Source organism: Mustela nivalis (assembly GCF_964662115.1).
Source record: "Mustela nivalis genome assembly, chromosome: 1".
NCBI lineage: Eukaryota > Metazoa > Chordata > Mammalia > Carnivora > Mustelidae > Mustela > Mustela nivalis.
Window position 1 is genome coordinate 147,038,901 of NC_139020.1, and position 6,000 is coordinate 147,044,900.

Consider the following 6,000-nt stretch of genomic DNA (forward strand, 5'->3'; position numbering starts at 1 on the left):
GCTGTGGTCTCACCTCCTCTCATCCGTGGGAGGTGACATGGGCTTCCCCACTTTGGGAGGGAGACACAGAACCCACATAACTCAGCTACCATCTCTGAGATGCCAGAGCACATCCCTCCTGTACCTAGTGGAGGCTTGCAGTGGCTTTAAATTCATAAACTCATTTCTAGGCATTTCTGGGCAGGAGGTCACCTCCAGAAGTGAAATCTCTGCCTGCAGCTTCTGGGATAAGAGTGACCAAGTATAGCTTCCTCCTTTCCTCCTCAAATTTAGCCAAGACACGTTCTTCCATGATTGGTAGGTGAAGTTGCAACTTATCGCCAAGGTGCTTCTGAATCCTTTCTAGTAAAAGGATGCATACATTATCAAAGGTGACCAAACATCTTTTCAGAAGAGATGGCAACACATGCTGGAAGGACACACGCAAAAATAAATAATGTGTTGTAGAGTGCCCTCCCCATTCTGAACTTTTTTTTTAGATTGTATTTATTTATTTGAGAGACAGAGTGCAAGCAAGAGGGCAGAAGCAGAAGGAGCTGCAGAGGGAGAGAGTGAAGCAGGCTCCCTGCCCAGGTGCCCCAAGCCATTCTGAACTTTAAAGCAACCCCAACTCTTTGAACCCAGGAAGCAGTGTGGCCTACCTGTGACTATGAACCCTGGCTCTGCCACTTTCCATCTGTGGGATCTTAGGAGAGCTACTTGACCTCTGGATCTCAAGTTGGTCATCTGCAAAATGGGGATAATAATTGTACTGTCTCATAGGAATGCTGCAAAGATTAATGAAGCATACAGCTGATGGGCTCAGCATGGGACGTGGAACATACAACAGAATCTCAGTGAGCATTAGTCCTTACCTGTTCCTTGAATATGACTGGGTGACAGCTGTGGCCTGACAGATGTCTGAACTACTGAGAGAGACTCTCTTGAAGGGTGCAGGAGCTTGGGCCCAGCAGTGGATGCTGTTGCTCTGTAGAGTCTGAGTCAGGAGCCTTCAACTCTAGCCTCCCTGGATTGGATAGCTGCCTCTGCCCAGATGACCTTGAAAATGGGCAAACCATGAGACCAGAAAGTTTTGCCCTCTCTGTGATTGACTTGTCTAATTATCACTCTCTGGGGTTTGACTGACCAGAGATGAGCTCAAGAGAAAAGAAGAGGCCAGATTCCAATAGAACTTCTACCCAACACAAAGGAATTTGGAGTCTTCTGGAAACTAGAGCATAACTTCCACGGATTTTAAGCAGGAGGGTGGTACAGTCAGAATTATGTTTCTGAAATAAATCACAAGGGAAGTTGTATACCCACCCGTGTCCATAGAAGACCATACTGTCAGGTAGGAGGTCAGAGGTGATGGACACCAGCTGGGGGACCCCCAGTCATTCAAGTAAGAGATGACCCATGTAGACAAAGACAGGGCAATGGGAATGGAGAGAGGGTAATGAGAACAGAATGGACATGAGGGAGATCAAAGGGTAGAATTAGCTGTGCTTGGTGAGTGGTTGGGTACAGGAGTGGGGCAGAGAGGAGTGTGACTCTCAAGCTTCCGGCTTGAACACATTGCTCCAGGCAGGATGAAGGCAGATTTGGGGGAAGATGAGCTTGCAGACATGCTGAGATTAGAGTAACGTGGGAGGCTCCAGTGGTGGTTCCTCCCCGTAGATGCAGGCCTCGAGTGAGGTGCGGTCTACCCCAGTTAGATCCAGCTGCGGATGAGCCACCCAAGGAGGGAAAACTGACCACAAACACAGCAACAGCTTCAGTGTCAACCCAGACCCAACCAAGTAACCAGCCAGAATGATCTCAGCATAGCCATATACTGCCTACCCCAAGGGTCCTTGAGGGTACAGGCTATACCTTCCGAGGCTACTGTTTCTGGAGAACTAGGAGGAGAAGCAATAAGGAGATTCCAGGCAGGGACAGAGGCTGGAGAGACGAGCAGTCTCAGAGGAGAGTTAGCCCTCCTCTCTGGTTCCCTGGCCTTCCACATGACTGCCCCACTCTCAGCTCACACCTCCCATATGCCATCATCGAGTGGGAGGAAAGTCTGCCCCTAGGAGAATTCTCCACCTGCCCTGAATCCCTGGGGATGCTCCCAGGGAGCACGGAGACTCTGGGGAGCTTTGCTTTCTTCCCTCTGAAGCTCTGCAGGGCCCTAGCTGTCAGCAGGAAGCAGGAGGGCAGATTCCCTGAGGCTTGGCACTCAGGAAGCCCATTGGCTCCAGGAACCACCACTCTGGCAAAGGAGGAGGCAAGAGTGATGGCTGTGCCTGGTGGTAGGCAGTTCACAGGTGAGTATTGAAAGGCGCAATACACAGCTGCCAAGGAAAGAAAGAAATACACCAGGCTGTGCCCTGTAGAACCAAGTAAGCAAAGGTCGGTAAACCAACTCAGTCTACTGAGAACCTGCCTGAAGGACAGATTTGACCACTGGGTCCTCTGTAATTAGGGATGTCATTTATTTACTTATTGTGGTCTTGGGGGAGCATCATGGCAAAACAGCATCTCTAACTGTATCACACAATGCTGTCTCCTGCGGTTTGATGTTAGGAAGGTCTTTACCTTATTTCCAGGGCTTTGGCTATGTGATCTTGGAGCTTTCTCTGTGTTCCAGAATCAGTTACCAAAGTTTCTGAGAAGAGCTTCCTTAGCACTAATGATCTGATTCGAGCCCAGGGAAGTGGGGCTGACACTTTTTTCTTACAGTCTGGAATTCAGGACAAGCACAATCCATGTTGCTAACTCCTTTCCTCTTGGCTTCAACTCAAGCTCCAGTTTGGTGTTGTGATTAACTGTTCACTAAAGCAGTGTTTCTCAACCTCGGCATTATTGACATTCTGGATCCTGATAATTCTTTGTTGTTCAGGGATGTCCTGTGAATTGCAGGATTCAGCAACATCTCTGGCCTCCAGATGTTAGTTGTGGTCCCTCCGGTTATGACAACCAAAAATGTCTCTAGACATTGACAAGTATTCTTTGGTGGGGAAAATCACCCTTACTTGAAAATTGTTGTTCAGAAGGAGGGACACTGGTTGGAAGTGGTGTCTGGTCTTTGATAACCAGTATGGAGAGCCCAATTCTGCTCTGATGTTTGTCCCTGAGAAAAGTGAGGAGGGTGTGGACACAGGACTCCAAACATCTTTCCTAGTATTGGGATAGCCTCCTTGTCACATCCACTGTGGGCCAGATTTTGAACCCCGGTACCCACCTCACAGGGGATTTCAGGTGGGTCATAGATGCAGTCTTAGAAAATGATGAGTTTAAAGCATAAACTTGCTTTCTTGTGTTGCTTTTAGACAAATCTGAATCTCGGATTGATGCTAACCTCTTTTCTATCTCAGTAACTTGCCTTTACTATTTTCTTCTTTTTCTTTTTTTCTTTTTTTTTCAAATTTTCTCTCTCGTATTAACTTTTCTGTTATGTTTCATAGTATCATTGTTTCAGTTGCTACTCTAGAAATTACAAAATGTATCTTTAACTTAGTGTAGTCTGTCTTAAATTAGTACTTTTACTGCATCCTCAAGGATGCAAGACTGTTATGTCAGTTTAAACCTGTGTATCTCTCTCCCATCTTTTTGCTCTCATTGTTCTATATATGTGTTATAGTATTACTACCCTTGTTTAAACGGCCCAAAGTTTTTTATATTTACCTTTTTAGGTTTGATACTTTTCTTCCTGTACTTCCTTCCTTCTATCTGGGATCAGTTTCGTTCTGTACATAGAGGTTTCTTCAGTTATTTCCTCTCTTTTCATTGACACAGGGAGAGCAGGCCTCAGCCGAGAACATTTCTCAGATGTTAATATCCGAATTTAGTCAAAATTGATTCTACTGTGTTTATAGCAGTTCCCTTCTATTAAAAGACAAAGTAATCATTTTCACCCCATTTAATTTATCAAAGGAATACATTGGGTTGATTTAAAGAAAAATATTCACCAAATGACTGTCCAGATGATACAAATCAAAAACTGAGAAGGTCATATGGCGGTTTCCAAAGGTTGGTAGTGATAGCTTGTGAGTTTCAGGTGTTCCTATTGTATTAGGTTGCTGACAGCTACCTTATAGTGATTCTGTGATAACTGTCATTTATGGCCTAAACACCAGGTGTCAGGTAATGTGCTAAAGACCTTTACACTAACCAGAGGTCAGGTTTTTATTATTATTATCAACCAATATCCCACTTTTCTTTAATCACCCAATTTCCTGTACTTGTCAGCCTTCTTCATGTACTCACTCACTGAATGGTTATTGGGCCTCTTCTCTGTCCTGGTCCTGGTTTGGGTGTTCAGCATATTGTGGCGACCAAAAGCTCTCTCCAGCTGTGCTTACAACAGAAGGCAGACATCAGTCTAAAAATCCCCAAAGTAAGTATGTAATTGCAAACTAGCTGTGGGCTGGAAGGAGGAACAGTGCTGTTCTGAGGTTCTGGCAGGATCTGAGAGGTTAGGGGGAGCTTTCTGAGGCCACTCAGCTGAGACGCTCTCCCCTTGCTCCCACTCTCCTCACTTGGCCCCTCTCCCAGACACTTCAGGTCCCCACTTATTACCATAGAGCTCTTCTCTGATCCCCGTATTCCGTTAGATAGTTGTACCTGCTGTTAGCCTGCACCCTAGTGAACACCCTAGACTTTTCCTTTTATAGAATGTCCCATCATTATAATTACTGTTGACCCTTGAATAACATGGGTTTGAATGGCATGGGTCCATATACATGTGGAGTTTTTACAGCGTAGTACTTTGAATGTAGTTTCTGTTTCTTATGATTTTCTTGATATTTTTTCCTCTAGCTTATTTCATTGTAAGAGTAGAGGATATACTATATATAACACACAAAATATGTGTTAATCGACTGTTTATGTTATCAGTAAGGCTTCCTGTCAATGGTAACCTCTGAGATGGGGTGGGGGGGGGTTGAAAATTAGATGTAGATTTTCCACTGCATGGAGGGTTGGTGCCTTTAGCCCCTGTGTTATTCAACGGTCAACTGTATGTAATTATTTGTTCAGTATCTGAGAGCTCACTGGACTCAAAGTTTCATGAAGGCTGAGAAAATGTCTGTCATGTTCACTGCTCTGGGCTGGCACGCAGTAGGCTATCAGCAATATGGATGAATCAAAGCAAACCTCTCCTGACCTCAGGTTCCTCATCTGCAAAATGAGTGTAATGATACTGAACTCACATTTGTTGAACAAGCATTTGTTTTTGGTTTTGGGTTTTGCAAAAATAAAATCAATGTGTGAAGTACAAGGTATGTAGATAGTTTTACATGTTATTCCCTGCCTCATTTTTTTGTTGTTGTTGCTGTTGATTTCTTTCCTGCAATTCTGTGACCTCCTGCATTAGCCCATTCTCAGAGCTCCACATTCTTCTCCCCTCTGCCTCTGTAAGTCCATCACCGAGGCAGGCTTCCAGTTTTCCCCTGTGGTTAGGGAAGACTTCTCCCCACCCTGTGGTCTCTTACAGACATTTGCTTAATCATAAACAGATTTACAACTTAATTACAGGTCACTTAAGCTGGCCCCAGCCGGACTGGGGATGCTCCAAAACTTACCTTTGATGGGGAAGAGAGATTAATTAAGTCCCTTAATAAAATCCTTTATCCCCACCCAAAAAGCAAGCAGAAATAGTTCTCGTGCACTTTTAGGAAAAGTAAACACATGTGTTCTAGGTCAAAAAAGGAACAGATGGTTGTCACCAAGCTGGGTAGGTCATGGAGCACATCAGAAGAAGTCCCTCCAGTTCACAGGTTAGGAAACTGAGGCCCAAGGAGCAGAGCTAGTTATTGGCAGAGCTCAAAGCAGTGTGAGCACCAAGATTTTGATGTTGTTTTGTAGTAGCCACTGGTTTAAATGATATATCGTATCCCTTCTTGCCCATATTTAATGAACGAACATTTTTCTGGGCAACTAGACTGTTTCTTTATGTCACCAAAAGGGGAATAATTAGTTAATTCAACTACTTTTTCTGAATACCAATTCTGGGCCAGATGCTGTCAGGGTTTGGGTAAG